Source organism: Palaemon carinicauda, unplaced genomic scaffold, assembly GCF_036898095.1.
Source record: "Palaemon carinicauda isolate YSFRI2023 unplaced genomic scaffold, ASM3689809v2 scaffold595, whole genome shotgun sequence".
Lineage (NCBI taxonomy): Eukaryota > Metazoa > Arthropoda > Malacostraca > Decapoda > Palaemonidae > Palaemon > Palaemon carinicauda.
Window position 1 is genome coordinate 1 of NW_027171866.1, and position 15,784 is coordinate 15,784.

General features: G+C 40.6%; 1 long non-coding RNA gene across 3 annotated transcripts in view; it reads left to right on the top strand.

Moving 5' to 3' along the window:
- Positions 1 to 13,068: 13,068 nt before the first annotated feature.
- LOC137637229 (uncharacterized) overlaps positions 13,069 to 15,784 on the top strand; it is a 69,918-nt gene continuing 67,202 nt past the window's right edge. The window contains exons 1-3 of one of the 3 annotated variants that reach the window (XR_011043486.1): positions 13,069 to 13,091; positions 13,474 to 13,604; positions 14,003 to 14,098. This is a non-coding gene — a long non-coding RNA (uncharacterized lncRNA). The remainder of the gene's footprint in view (positions 13,092 to 13,473; positions 13,605 to 14,002; positions 14,099 to 15,784) is intronic. The other 2 variants (XR_011043487.1, XR_011043488.1) reach the window with 2 other exon arrangements.

A 15,784-nucleotide genomic window follows, 5' to 3' on the forward strand; every position in this document is an offset into this window, starting at 1 on the left:
GGTGCCACAGCCCACCCTCCCACCCTCCCCCGTTGTCCACCACAGATGAAGCTTCATAATGCTGAATCCCCTACTGCTGCTACCTCCGTGGTCATCTAAGGCACCGGAGGAAGCAGCAGGGCCTACTGGAACTGCGTCACAATTGCTCGCCATTCATTCCTATTTCTAGCACGCTCTCTTGCCTCTAATGCAAAATTCTGGAATGGGTTAGATACAATATTATTCATGATTCTGATTATACTATGTATGGGGCTCAAATTCTATACCAACTCAATGTGGCGCAAAAATTGTTTCTATGTCTGGCAACCAGATATGTATATCAGTCGAGAAATGTCAAAAAATGTTATTTTTATTAGTAAAATAAATTTTTGAATATACTTACCCGATAATCATGTAGCTGTCAACTCCGTTGCCCGACAGAATTCTATGGAGGGATACGCCAGCTATCACAATACTAGAAGGGGGTGTATTTACCAGCGCCACCTGTGGCCAGGTACTCAAGTACTTCTTGTTGACACCTCCTCAATTATTCCTCGGTCCACTGGTTCTTTATGGGGAGGAAGGGAGGGTCGATTAAATCATGATTATCGGGTAAGTATATTCAAAAATTTATTTTACTAATAAAAATAACATTTTTCAATATTAAACTTACCCGATAATCATGTAGCTGATTCACACCCAGGGGGGTGGGTGAAAAACCAGTGTACAAGACTAAAGGATAGCTAAGTATCCCGTATTTCATATAATCAGTTATCCACAATAACAATGAAATAATAAGTACCTGGTAAGGAAGTCGACTTGAACCGTTACTCTGCCTTTAATAAGATCGTCTTCCTTACTGAGCGCAGCGTTCCTCTTGGGAGGCTGAATCAACTCAAAGGTGCTAAAGTATACAGGGCTGCAACCCATACTAAAGGACCTCATCACAACCTTTAACCTCGGCGCTTCTCAAGAAAGAATTGACCACCCGCCAAATCAACAAGGATGTGGAAGGCTTCTTAGCCGACCGTACAACCCATAAAAAGTATTCAAGAGAAAGGTTAAAAGGTTATGGGATTATGGAAATGTAGTGGCTGAGCCCTCGCCTACTACTGCATTCGTTGCTACGAATGGTCCCAGGGTGTAGCAGTACTCGTAAAGAGACTGGACATCTTTGAGATAGAATGATGCGAACACTGACTTGCTTCTCCAATAGGTTGCATCCATAACACTCTGCAGAGAATGGTTCTGTTTGAAGGCCACTGAAGTAGCCACAGCTCCCACTTCATGTGTCCTTACCTTCAGCAAAGCAAGGTCTTCTTCCTTCAGACGAGAATGTGTTTCTCTAATCAGAAGCCTGAATAGTAAGAAACTGAGTTCTTAGAACTTGGAAAAGAAGGTTTCTTGATAGCACACTATAAGGCTTCTGATTGTCCTTGTAAAGGTTAAGACCTTTTTAGATAGTACCTAAGAGCTCTAACTGGGCAAAGTACTCTTTTCAGATCATTCCCCACCAAGTTGGACAGGCTTGGGATCTCGAACGACTTAGGCCAAGGACGTGAAGGAAGCTCGTTTAGCAAAAACCGAGCTGCAAGGAACATGTAGCCGTTTCAGATGTGAAAACAATGATCCTGCTGAAGGCGTGGATCTCACTTACTCTTTTAGCTGTTGTCAAGCACACGAGGAAAAGAGTTTTTAATGTGAGGTCCTAAAAAGAGGCTGATTGGAGAGGTTCAAATCTTGATGACATAAGGAACCTTAGGACCACGTCTAGATTCCAGCCTGGAGTGGACAACCGACGTTCCTTTGAGGTCTCAAAAGACCTAGGGAGGTCCTGTAGATCTTTGTTGGTGGAAAGATCCAAGCCTCTGTGGCGGAAAACCGCTGCCAACATACTTCTGTAACCCTTGATCGTAGGAGCTGAAAGGGATCTTACTTTCCTTAGATATAACAGGAAGTCAGCAATCTGGGTTACAGTGGTACTGGTTGAGGAAACTGCATTGGTCTTGTACCAGCTACGGAAGACTTCCCCTTGAGACTGATAGATTCTGAGAGTGGATGTTCTCCTTGCTTTGACAATCGCTCTGGCTGCCTCCTTCGAAAAGCCCCTAGCTCTTGAGAGTCTTTCGAAAGTCTGAAGGCAGTCAGACGAAGAGCGTGGAGGATTGGGTGTACCTTCTTTACGTGAGGTAGACTTAGAAGGTTCACTCCTAGAGGAAGAGTCCTGGGAATGTCGACCAGCCATTGCAGTACCTCTAAGAACCATTCTCTCGCGGACCAGAGCGGAGCCAACCAACGTCAGCCGTGTCCCTTAGTGAGAGGAGAACTTCTGAAGTACTCTGTTGACAATCTTGAACGGCGGGAATGCATACAGGTCGAGATGGAACCAATCCAGAAGAAAAGCATCCACGTGAACTGCTGCTGGGTCTGGAATCGGAGAACAATACAACAGGAGTCTCTAGGTTATCGAGGTAGTGAACAGATCTATGGTTGGCTGACCCCACAGGGTCCAAAGTCTGTTGCAAACACTCTTGAGAAGGGTCCACTCTGTGGGGATGACCTGACCCTTCCGTCTGAGGTGATCTGCCATGACATTCATACCGCCCTGAATGAACCTCGTTACCAGTTAGCTTTCGATCTAAAGACCAGATGAGTAGGTCCCTTGCGATCTAGAACAACTTCCACGAAAGAGTCCCTCCCTGCTTGAAGATGTAAGCCAGGGCTGTGGTGTTGTCAGAGTCCACCTCCACCACTTTGTTAAGCTGGAGGGACTTGAAGTTTATCAAGGCCAGAATAACCGCCTACAACTTCTTGCAAATGATGTGAAGTGTCCTTTGCTCCTGATTCCATGTTCCCGAGCATTCTTGTCCGTCCAAAGTCGCACCCCAGCCCGTGTCTGATGCGTCCGAGAGGAGACGGCGGTCGTGTTTCTGAACAGCCAAAGGTAGCCTTCCTTGAGAAGAAAGCTGTTCTTACACCACGCGAGAGAAGACCTCCTCTCTTCGGAAACAGGAACTGAGACCGTCTCTAGCGTCATGTCCTTTATCCAGTGAGCAGCTAGATGATACTGAAGGGAGGGGAGGTGGAGTCTCCCTAACACGATGAACAGGGCCAGCGATGAAAGTGTCCCTGTTAGACTCATCCACTACCTGACTGAGCATCGGTTCCTTCTCAGCATGCTCTGGATGCATTCTAGGGCTTGGAAGATCCTTGGGGCCGACGGAAAAGTCCGAAAAGCTCGACTCTGAAGATCCATACCCAAGGAGACAATGGTCTGGGATGGAACGAGCTGAGACTCCTCAAAATTGACCAGGAGGCCCAGTTCCTTGGTCAGATCCATAGTCCATTTGAAAATCTCCAGACAGCGACGACTTGTGGGAGCTCTTAAAAGCCAGTCGTCTGACGGAGCCGGACACAAGATCATGATACTGCTGCACAGTCTGTGAACTGTCAATCATGGGCAAGCGAGGAAGTACAGTGACAACCCGAATCTGTCTAGACTGTCTGGGTCGTACAGACAACTCCTTAACGGGTTGCTGAGGTTGCCGCACTGCGTCACAACAAGTCACTTCTGTTGGTTGTTGAACGTCTTCCCCGTGACACATTGACTCCGTAAACAAAAAATCCTCTAACTAGGACTAAGCTTGGACTGCATGTCATGCAACACAGCCCAAGGTCTATGGGAGCAGGTGTGGTAACAGACGGGATTAGCGACTGAAGTGGAACCTTCCCTGGAAGCATGTTATGCTTAAATAAAAGTCCATAAGAGGTTATGCAGCTAAAGGCTCCCTCCAAATGACAGAGTCCTCAAGGGAATATCAGAAGGAGGGAGAAAAGAACTTTCTCATCTACAGGGACCTTATCCTAGAAAAGCTAAGTTCTCTGAGTGAGGGTTCACTGGTGCAAAAGCAGCAGACTAGAAGGCAACGTTATGAAACTGCTTGACAGTCTAGTGAGTTGGCAACAACCCAAGATGTGTGACTGAGAAGCATGCGGTAAGGTATGCAGAGCATGATGTATGCAGAGTATGCTGTATGTAGAGCATGTTGTATGCAGAGCATGCTGTATGCAGAGCATGTTGTATGCAGAGCATGCTGAATGCAGAGCATGCTGTATGCTGAGCATGTAGTAAGCAGAGCCTGCTGTAAGCAGAGCCTGCTGAAAGGAAAGCAGAGCGTGTGCATGGCGTTTAACATTTCTCAGAAATTCCATGACCAGTGCTAGAGTGCTTTATGCATGCTTGCATGGGGTTTAAAAATCAACATAATGTTTACCTTACATTCATAACTCATGATTCATATTTTTGCCATGGTTTGAAAATGGAGGTAAGGTATGCTGAACAGCAGAGTCAGAACGAGCTGGAACAACAATAGTTGTGGTTTCCTCTTCAAGACTCTGTTGAGGGAACACCTGAGGCTCAGTCTGCAAAGGCTGAATAAAAGACAAGCAGAAGGAAGGCGCATGGGTGGAGGAGGCTGACTCCTAGCATGAGTGGTTGAACCCAAGGGTTGCGCTTGCTGAGCGGTTGGCGGAAGCGGAGTAGCAAGTTCCAGTTCCTGTGGTGTGAGCGGAGCGCGATGAGGAAGAGGCTGCGCAGAACAAGGTAAATGTCTCGCAAGGTGAGGCTCCTGAGGCGCAAGGCTAAGGTGTTGTGGTGCTTGCCTTGTGGAGGGTTGAGCTCGCTGCAGCGAGAGCTGAGGAGACTGACTCATGGACGGGAGAGGTTGTTGTACCTCAACCGAGTGTTGCATCACTGGTGGAGCAGCAAGTGGAGGCGGAGGAAGAGAGGTATAATCCTCCTGATCCCATTGTAAAGGTTGCCTTAAGGAAGGCGGAGGCTGAACACCACTGGGAACAGCAAACTCAGCACGTGGCTCAACATCGTACGCCTGGCAGGTGGTACTGCGATCAGGCGGAGCGAGCGTAGGCGGAGGGAGTGTAGGCGGAGGCGGAGGAGCAACACTCTCAGCCCGACACTCACGCATCAAGTCCGAAAGCTGTGCTTGCATGGACTGTAGTAGAGTCCACAACATCGTACGCCTGGCAGGTGGTACTGCGATCAGGCGGAGCGAGTGTAGGCGGAGGGAGTGTAGGCGGAGGCGGAGGAGCAACACTCTCAGCCCGACACTCACGCATCAAGTCCGAAAGCTGTGCTTGCATGGACTGTAGTAGAGTCCACAACATCGTACGCCTGGCAGGTGGTACTGCGATCAGGCGGAGCGAGCATAGGCGGAGGGAGTGTAGGCGGAGGCGGAGGCGCAACACTCTCAGCCCGACACTCACGCATCAAGTCCGAAAGCAGAGCTTGCATGGACTGTAGTAGAGTCCACTTGGGGTCGGCAGAAACTACAGTAGGCTGAGGTAAAGCCTTAACAGTCGAGCTCTGTTGTGGCAGAACCTTACTCCTCTTAGGCGGAGTGCATTCAACTGATGACTGAGGAGAGTCAGAGCTAACCCAATGACTGTGAACTCTAACTTCGTACGTCTGGCATAGGTCTGGACTTTACGTTTAAAAGGTCTTGAGACCTGAGACCAGCGTTTTCTCCTCTAAATTTCTTCTGCAGACGAGCAAAATAAGGGCTCAATCGTCTGCGGGTGGGAGTGACGGTCTCGGTAAGACACGCCCACAACCACCGAGGATACTTCTGTGCGCCGATCAAGGCCTGCTGAACCCTTCTGCCCTTCGACATTGCTTCTCCCCTGGGCTTGGGAGCTTGCAAGAGGTCCCGGACTGGGAGGACGACTGGCGCGCACAAAAGTACCCTCACGCACAACACTGACATACTTTGCGCTAATCACTTATCACTTTGATTTCTGTTTGCACTTATTTCACTGAACTCGAAACTTTAAGTGGTTTGTACCTGAAACACGCAATTCTATCCTTTCTCAAAAGTTAGTAATTGCGAAAACAGAATTACAATGTAACAGAAAAATCTAATGAAAGATAATTCAGTGGCTGGAAAGAGACTAAACACTAGATCACTCTAGAAACGTTTAGTTTCTTCCCCTAAAGAGACTAGGGAGAAGAGCAAAAACGATAACGACGTTACTCGTACGCCTGGCAGGCTTGAATGAAACGTTTATCCTCTTTCTCCCTACGTCTCTATCTCTCTCTCTCTCTCTCTCTCTTGACTTAGAACCTGAGAGAAGAGCCCAATCATATATATCGTTAAAACATATTATTGTTAAAGGAAAAAACTGAAAAGTTCCTTTATTAGGATCAAAACCATTAAGTTAAGAAAGAATGAACAAAACGCTAGACACGGTTACTCTTACTGCAACGTGAAACCGTGAACATTCTTTCTCTATCGTAACGATAGAGTGCAAGTTGAACGTTCTGAACGTCAACAACTGCAGAGACAAAACAAAACGTTAGTTCAACTTTGAAAACAGTACGAGACTATCAAAGAAATTCTTTCAAACTCTGTGGCGGAAATAGCATAATATGTTAACAGGTAAAACCGAAATGACGGGCTCAATGTTAATTAACTTCGGTACCAAGAAAAGACCGCCTACTATTAGGAAGGTCGAATATAAACAAATATAAAAATTAATTTTAATAAGTTTATAATAAAAGGAAGTTAATCGAAGAGGCCTATAAGAGGCGGAGAGATATAAAATAAATCTATAACTTTTGTTAAGCAAAATTAAGAAAGAGAGTCTATACTCTCTTAGACACCAACACTTCCGTCTAAGGGAAGGGTCGGCCATTGAAAGGTGAACGAGAGTTCATACTCTCTTCGTCACCATAATTAATCAAATTAATTCCAAAAGCTAACTAAGCTAATATAGAAGTTTCCAGTAAAGCGACAGCCGAAATCAAAGAGAAATACTTTACCAAAGTCGTGAAAATACTCCAAGAACATAAGCGTATCCCAGAACGTCTTGCCGGAAGCACGACAGAGGAATAATTGAGGAGGTGTCAACAAGAAGTACTTGAGTACCTGGCCACAGGTGGCGCTGGTAAATACACCCCCTTCTAGTATTGTGATAGCTGGCGTATCCCTCCATAGAATTCTGTCGGGCAACGGAGTTGACAGCTACATGATTATCGGGTAAGTTTAATATTGAAAAAGTGAAATTTACCAATTTTTACTCCTCTACTGCAAAATTCTGGAATGGGTTAGATACAATATTATTCATGATTCTGATTATACTATGTATGGGGCTCAAATTCTATACCAACTCAATGTGGCGCAAAAATTGTTTCTATGTCTGGCAACCAGATATGTATATCAGTCGAGAAATGTCAAAAAAGTGAAATTTACCAATTTTTACTCCTCTAATGCAAAATTCTGGAATGGGTTAGATACAATATTATTCATGATTCTGATTATACTATGTATGGGGCTCAAATTCTATACCAACTCAATGTGGCGCAAAAATTGTTTCTATGTCTGGCAACCAGATATGTATATCAGTCGAGAAATGTCAAAAAAGTGAAATTTACCAATTTTTACTCCTCTAATGCAAAATTCTGGAATGGGTTAGATACAATATTATTCATGATTCTGATTATACTATGTATGGGGCTCAAATTCTATACCAACTCAATGTGGCGCAAAAATTGTTTCTATGTCTGGCAACCAGATATGTATAACAGTCGAGAAATGTAAAAAAAGTGAAATTTACCAATTTTTACTCCTCTAATGCAAAATTCTGAAATGGGTTAGATACAATATTATTCATGATTCTGATTATACTATGTATGGGGCTCAAATTCTATACCAACTCAATGTGGCGCAAAAATTGTTTCTATGTCTGGCAACCAGATATGTATATCAGTCGAGAAATGTCAAAAAAGTGAAATTTACCAATTTTTACTCCTCTAATGCAAAATTCTGGAATGGGTTAGATACAATATTATTCATGATTCTGATTATACTATGTATGGGGCTCAAATTCTATACCAACTCAATGTGGCGCAAAAATTGTTTCTATGTCTGGCAACCAGATATGTATATCAGTCGAGAAATGTCAAAAAAGTGAAATTTACCAATTTTTACTCCTCTAATGCAAAATTCTGGAATGGGTTAGATACAATATTATTCATGATTCTGATTATACTATGTATGGGGCTCAAATTCTATACCAACTCAATGTGGCGCAAAAATTGTTTCTATGTCTGGCAACCAGATATGTATAACAGTCGAGAAATGTCAAAAAAGTGAAATTTACCAATTTTTACTCCTCTAATGCAAAATTCTGAAATGGGTTAGATACAATATTATTCATGATTCTGATTATACTATGTATGGGGCTCAAATTCTATACCAACTCAATGTGGCGCAAAAATTGTTTCTATGTCTGGCAACCAGATATGTATATCAGTCGAGAAATGTCAAAAAAGTGAAATTTACCAATTTTTACTCCTCTATTGCAAAATTCTGGAATGGGTTAGATACAATATTATTCATGATTCTGATTATACTATGTATGGGGCTCAAATTCTATACCAACTCAATGTGGCGCAAAAATTGTTTCTATGTCTGGCAACCAGATATGTATATCAGTCGAGAAATGTCAAAAAAGTTAAATTTACCAATTTTTACTCCTCTAATGCAAAATTCTGGAATGGGTTAGATACAATATTATTCATGATTCTGATTATACTATGTATGGGGCTCAAATTCTATACCAACTCAATGTGGCGCAAAAATTGTTTCTATGCCTGGCAACCAGATATGTATATCAGTCGAGAAATGTCAAAAAAGTGAAATTTACCAATTTTTACTCCTCTAATGCAAAATTCTGGAATGGGTTAGATACAATATTATTCATGATTCTGATTATACTATGTATGGGGCTCAAATTCTATACCAACTCAATGTGGCGCAAAAATTGTTTCTATGTCTGGCAACCAGATATGTATAACAGTCGAGAAATGTCAAAAAAGGTGAAATTTACCAATTTTTACTCCTCTAATGCAAAATTCTGAAATGGGTTAGATACAATATTATTCATGATTCTGATTATACTATGTATGGGGCTCAAATTCTATACCAACTCAATGTGCCGCAAAAATTGTTTCTATGTCTGGCAACCAGATATGTATATCAGTCGAGAAATGTCAAAAAAGTGAAATTTACCAATTTTTACTCCTCTAATGCAAAATTCTGAAATGGGTTAGATACAATTTTATTCATGATTCTGATTATACTATGTATGGGGCTCAAATTCTATACCAACTCAATGTGACGCAAAAATTGTTTCTATGTCTGGCAACCAGATATGTATTGAAGTCGAGAAAAGTCAAAAAAGTGAAAATTACCCATTTTTACCCCTCTATCGCAAAATTCTGGAATGGGTTAGATACAATATTATTCATGATTCTGATTATACTATGTATGGGGCTCAAATTCTATACCAACTCAATGTGGCGCAAAAATTGTTTCTATGTCTGGCAACCAGATATGTATTGAAGTCGAGAAAAGTAAAAAAAGTTAAAATTACCCATTTTTACCCCTCTATCGCAAAATTCTGGAATGGGTTAGATACAATATTATTCATGATTCTGATTATACTATGTATGGGGCTCAAATTCTATACCAACTCAATGTGGCGCAAAAATTGTTTCTATGTCTGGCAACCAGATATGTATATCAGTCGAGAAATGTCAAAAAAGTGAAATTTACCAATATTTACTCCTCTAATGCAAAATTCTGAAATGGGTTAGATACAATTTTATTCATGATTCTGATTATACTATGTATGGGGCTCAAATTCTATACCAACTCAATGTGACGCAAAAATTGTTTCTATGTCTGGCAACCAGATATGTATTGAAGTCGAGAAAAGTCAAAAAAGTGAAAATTACCCATTTTTACCCCTCTATCGCAAAATTCTGGAATGGGTTAGATACAATATTATTCATGATTCTGATTATACTATGTATGGGGCTCAAATTCTATACCAACTCAATGTGGCGCAAAAATTGTTTCTATGTCTGGCAACCAGATATGTATTGAAGTCGAGAAAAGTAAAAAAAGTTAAAATTACCCATTTTTACCCCTCTATCGCAAAATTCTGGAATGGGTTAGATACAATATTATTCATGATTCTGATTATACTATGTATGGGGCTCAAATTCTATACCAACTCAATGTGGCGCAAAAATTGTTTCTATGTCTGGCAACCAGATATGTATATCAGTCGAGAAATGTCAAAAAAGTGAAATTTACCAATTTTTACTCCTCTAATGCAAAATTCTGGAATGGGTTAGATACAATATTATTCATGATTCTGATTATACTATGTATGGGGCTCAAATTCTATACCAACTCAATGTGGCGCAAAAATTGTTTCTATGTCTGGCAACCAGATATGTATATCAGTCGAGAAATGTCAAAAAAGTGAAATTTACCAATTTTTACTCCTCTAATGCAAAATTCTGGAATGGGTTAGATACAATATTATTCATGATTCTGATTATACTATGTATGGGGCTCAAATTCTATACCAACTCAATGTGGCGCAAAAATTGTTTCTATGTCTGGCAACCAGATATGTATATCAGTCGAGAAATGTCAAAAAAGTGAAATTTACCAATTTTTACTCCTCTAATGCAAAATTCTGGAATGGGTTAGATACAATATTATTCATGATTCTGATTATACTATGTATGGGGCTCAAATTCTATACCAACTCAATGTGGCGCAAAAATTGTTTCTATGTCTGGCAACCAGATATGTATATCAGTCGAGAAATGTCAAAAAAGTGAAATTTACCAATTTTTACTCCTCTATTGCAAAATTCTGGAATGGGTTAGATACAATATTATTCATGATTCTGATTATACTATGTATGGGGCTCAAATTCTATACCAACTCAATGTGGCGCAAAAATTGTTTCTATGTCTGGCAACCAGATATGTATATCAGTCGAGAAATGTCAAAAAAGTGAAATTTACCAATTTTTACTCCTCTAATGCAAAATTCTGGAATGGGTTAGATACAATATTATTCATGATTCTGATTATACTATGTATGGGGCTCAAATTCTATACCAACTCAATGTGGCGCAAAAATTGTTTCTATGCCTGGCAACCAGATATGTATATCAGTCGAGAAATGTCAAAAAAGTGAAATTTACCAATTTTTACTCCTCTAATGCAAAATTCTGGAATGGGTTAGATACAATATTATTCATGATTCTGATTATACTATGTATGGGGCTCAAATTCTATACCAACTCAATGTGGCGCAAAAATTGTTTCTATGTCTGGCAACCAGATATGTATAACAGTCGAGAAATGTCAAAAAAGTGAAATTTACCAATTTTTACTCCTCTAATGCAAAATTCTGAAATGGGTTAGATACAATATTATTCATGATTCTGATTATACTATGTATGGGGCTCAAATTCTATACCAACTCAATGTGGCGCAAAAATTGTTTCTATGTCTGGCAACCAGATATGTATATCAGTCGAGAAATGTCAAAAAAGTGAAATTTACCAATTTTTACTCCTCTAATGCAAAATTCTGAAATGGGTTAGATACAATATTATTCATGATTCTGATTATACTATGTATGGGGCTCAAATTCTATACCAACTCAATGTGGCGCAAAAATTGTTTCTATGTCTGGCAACCAGATATGTATATCAGTCGAGAAATGTCAAAAAAGTGAAATTTACCAATTTTTACTCCTCTAATGCAAAATTCTGAAATGGGTTAGATACAATATTATTCATGATTCTGATTATACTATGTATGGGGCTCAAATTCTATACCAACTCAATGTGGCGCAAAAATTGTTTCTATGTCTGGCAACCAGATATGTATATCAGTCGAGAAATGTCAAAAAAGTGAAATTTACCAATTTTTACTCCTCTAATGCAAAATTCTGGAATGGGTTAGATACAATATTATTCATGATTCTGATTATACTATGTATGGGGCTCAAATTCTATACCAACTCAATGTGGCGCAAAAATTGTTTCTATGTCTGGCAACCAGATATGTATATCAGTCGAGAAATGTCAAAAAAGTGAAATTTACCAATTTTTACTCCTCTAATGCAAAATTCTGAAATGGGTTAGATACAATATTATTCATAATTCTGATTATACTATGTATGGGGCTCAAATTCTATACCAACTCAATGTGGCGCAAAAATTGTTTCTATGTCTGGCAACCAGATATGTATATCAGTCGAGAAAAGTCAAAAAAGTGAAAATTACCCATTTTTACCCCTCCATCGCAAAATTCTGAAATGGGTTAGATACAATATTATACAATATTTTACTTCAATATTCTCTATTCTTGGGTAGTGCCATAGCCTCTGTACCATGGTCCTCCACTACCTTGGAGTAGAGTTCTCTTGATTGAAGGTACACTCGGGCACACTATCTTAATCTCTTACTCCTGTTTTGTTTATATAGGCGATATTTATCTTAATGTTTCTGTTCTCAAAATATTCTATTTTTCCTTGCTCCCTATCCTCACTGGGGTATTTTCAATATTGGAGCACCTAGGCTCTTAGCATCCTGCATTTCCAAGTAGGGGTGTAGCTTTGCAAGTAATAATAATAATAATAATAATAATAATAATAATAATAATAATAATAATAATATGTAGGAATGAGAATTTTTTTTTTTCAATGTCTGTGCAGTCATTCAAACCCACGGGTCCAGTCACGGACTGATACAGTGATAGGTCTATTATGATTATCAGTAATAAGGTCCTATCGATACAGGTCGGGACCATTATATATGAGTGGTCAGCTCCCCCAAACGTGCATAAAAAAGGGATACTAACTAATTTCACCCCCTCTAACCAAACCTACAAGCCATGCCCCTTAAACAGCCCTATTCTTCGTCAACCGTCACTATACATACAGGTGGCCTCTATCATATATCCACCCACACGTCTACTACTGTAATAGTGATATATTCAATAGATAAGTGAACATTGAAACACTATACAAACCTTCTTTATGTATTTTCGTGTACAAATACCTCCAGATAAACAAATCCGAAAACATCGTCTGTTATTATACCTGGCCTTACTAATCGAGAGAGTTATTTACTGCTAGCCGAACATAACGCTATCCTCGGGTAGCTATCTCCGGGTAGAAAGATTTCAGTGTCTTATTTATATGAAATTAAAGGTAAATTTGGAATAATTTTGTACTCATATGATATAATAGAATAATAATGACTTAATTTTTAAAATAATTACCCCCAACATTATATATTAGGCTTAAAAATTTTCTTTTTTTAGGCTTAGCATTGCTGGTAAAGAAATATGCTTTTACGGTCATGTGTACCCTAGGATTGTCTGTGTTTTAGGGCAGTGTTTTTACGTGTTTTGTTTGCTATTTTAGTTGTTTTTATTGTTTTTTAATCATTTGGGACAATATTCTAGCTCGTGGGAGGATGGATCCAGGACTATTGGCCCTAGACAACCCTGGCCATATTGAGGCAACTTATAGATTAAGGCATTGTTTTACTTGTTTTGTTTGTTATTATGGTTGTTTTTATTTTTTTTAGTCATTTAGGACAATATTCTAGCCTGTGGGAGGATGGATCCAGGACTATTGGCCCTAGACAACCCTGGCCATATTGAGGCAACTTGTCCTGAAGGATGTCTGTAAAGTCATGTGTACCCTAGGATTGGCCAAGTATATTATATCATTATTTTACTTCTTTTAATGATATTTTGATTATTTTTATTGTTTTTAATCATATGGAACAATATTCTAGCCATATTTATATAATTTATTTACACTTAGATTAAAATCGGAATAATTTATAAATGAAAAAGGTGAATATCAATATACAGAAATAAAAGGCGTCTGTTAACAATGACTGTACTGTTAATTCAAATAGCATGTACAGGGCTGTTAATTCTCTATATGATTTCCAGTATTATAAAAAAAGGTATAGATAATAACAGTTTAAAATTTGATGTTTTTTGTCAATATATCGTTCTTTTATTCTACTTAATAGAATGCAAAAATTTACAAATTTTTTGTCAAAAAGAAAAAAAGCTTTAATTCTTTTATCATCTTTGTTTCAGCTGGGGTGTATGTATAATATCCGCCACCTGTATAATGAAGACTTAAGTATACAGCAGTGTAAAGGGGTCGCAGGGGGACGTCAGCCCCCCAGTTAGGTAAGTAGGTAAGGACATGGCTTGTATGTTAGGTTAGGTTATGGGGGAGAAGTTTAGTTTAGTAGGCGTCCATATTTTATGGTAACCGGAGGACTGACCTAGGCAGAGGATTGACCCATAATCTCGGGTAAAACTGACCCAGCGTAGTTTGGAGGACTGACCCACAAAGTTTATACTATAGTGCATTTATTATTAAAGTTATTTGATTAAATATAATAACATATGGATTCCATGTATCATTAACACTTGTATGTTGTAATAAAAACTTTTGGTAAATTTTATATAAGAAATCTATACTTAAATCAAATCAATCTGGCTAACGGGTGTGACCTGGGAAGGGAGTCTGGGGTCTTGCCCCCGGCTAGGGGTTGTGACCTGGGAAGGGGTCCGGTGGTTTGCCCCCGGCTAGGGGTTGTGACCTGGGAACTACTAGGTTAGGTTAGGTGGGTTTTATTAGGTTCTGTACAGCTTAACTCCTGAAACTGGTTTTGCTCCTGTGCAAAATACAAACCGTCCGCTCTTTACTATGGAGGAGTATTACGGCAAAGCTAAAACCAGCCGTTAAAGCTTTTTTTCACGGTGTAACAGCCCGCCTCTAGGTAGTGGTCACACCAGCACTAGTGACTAACATTCACTTTCTATTTCAGCTCGGTAAATACGTATTCTTTTTCTCCCACCAACCTTTTTAACTAGTTTACTGTTAAAAGCAACTGGCCTAATGCTTAATAAAATGCCCATTTGTTTTGAGCTGCCTTCATTGGTTCTCACGGGTTCCCTGTGCAAAGAAGGTTGTGAGGTACGAGAGACAGACCATAGCCGAGTGATGCTTTATTCCTGAGACGGGCAGAGTACATTGACCTGTGCTATCCATCGTTTCTCAGGTTGAACGTCGAGTAGGAAAAGATGTAGGACCCAAAGGGGTTGGTGATGGCTGTCTTTGGAATGTCATCGGGCTGAATGGGGACCTGAAAATAAGACTTTTAAGAGATCTATCTTGGAGAAAATATTGGCTCCGTGAAGGGTCCCGGTGAGATCCTGCATGTTTGGCAATGGGTAGTGGTCAGGTGTCGTGGCCAGATTTAGGAGTCTATAATCACTGCAGGGCCTCCATGTGTAGCGGAGAGGCCTACAGGCTGAACCTCTTTTTACATATTCCCATGCTCTCCGTCTTCAAGGCTTGTTTGGCGTCCTGTAGCTTCTGCAGAGGGAGGGTTCTGAGCCTGCAGTGGATTATCGGGCCTGTCGTTGAGATATGGTGGAATATCCCATGCTTGGCAGGGAACCCCTTCAGTTGGTGGAGCTCGGGTTTGAAGACCTCCGGGAATTCCTGCGGCAGGCAGCCGTATTCATAGGGCGTGACTGAGCACACCCTGGGAAGGCTGGGCCCACCGCTGGTGAGGTGGTGGGACTGGTAGGTCCTGCGCTCGACTAGTCGTTTGCGACGCACGTCTACCAGCAGTCCGTGGTGAGTGAGGAAGTCGGCTCCCAGGAGGGGCACCTTGACGTCTGCGATCAGGAAAGGCCAGTTGTAATTCCGGGCCCATAATGGATATCCTCAGTGTCCTTGTCCTGTAACAGGTGATGGGGCTGCCGTTCGTGGCAACCAGGGCGACCCTTTCGTCTGATTGGAGGCCTAGGTCATTCTTTGAAGGTGGGAACGTTGACACTGTAGCGCCGGTATCCACT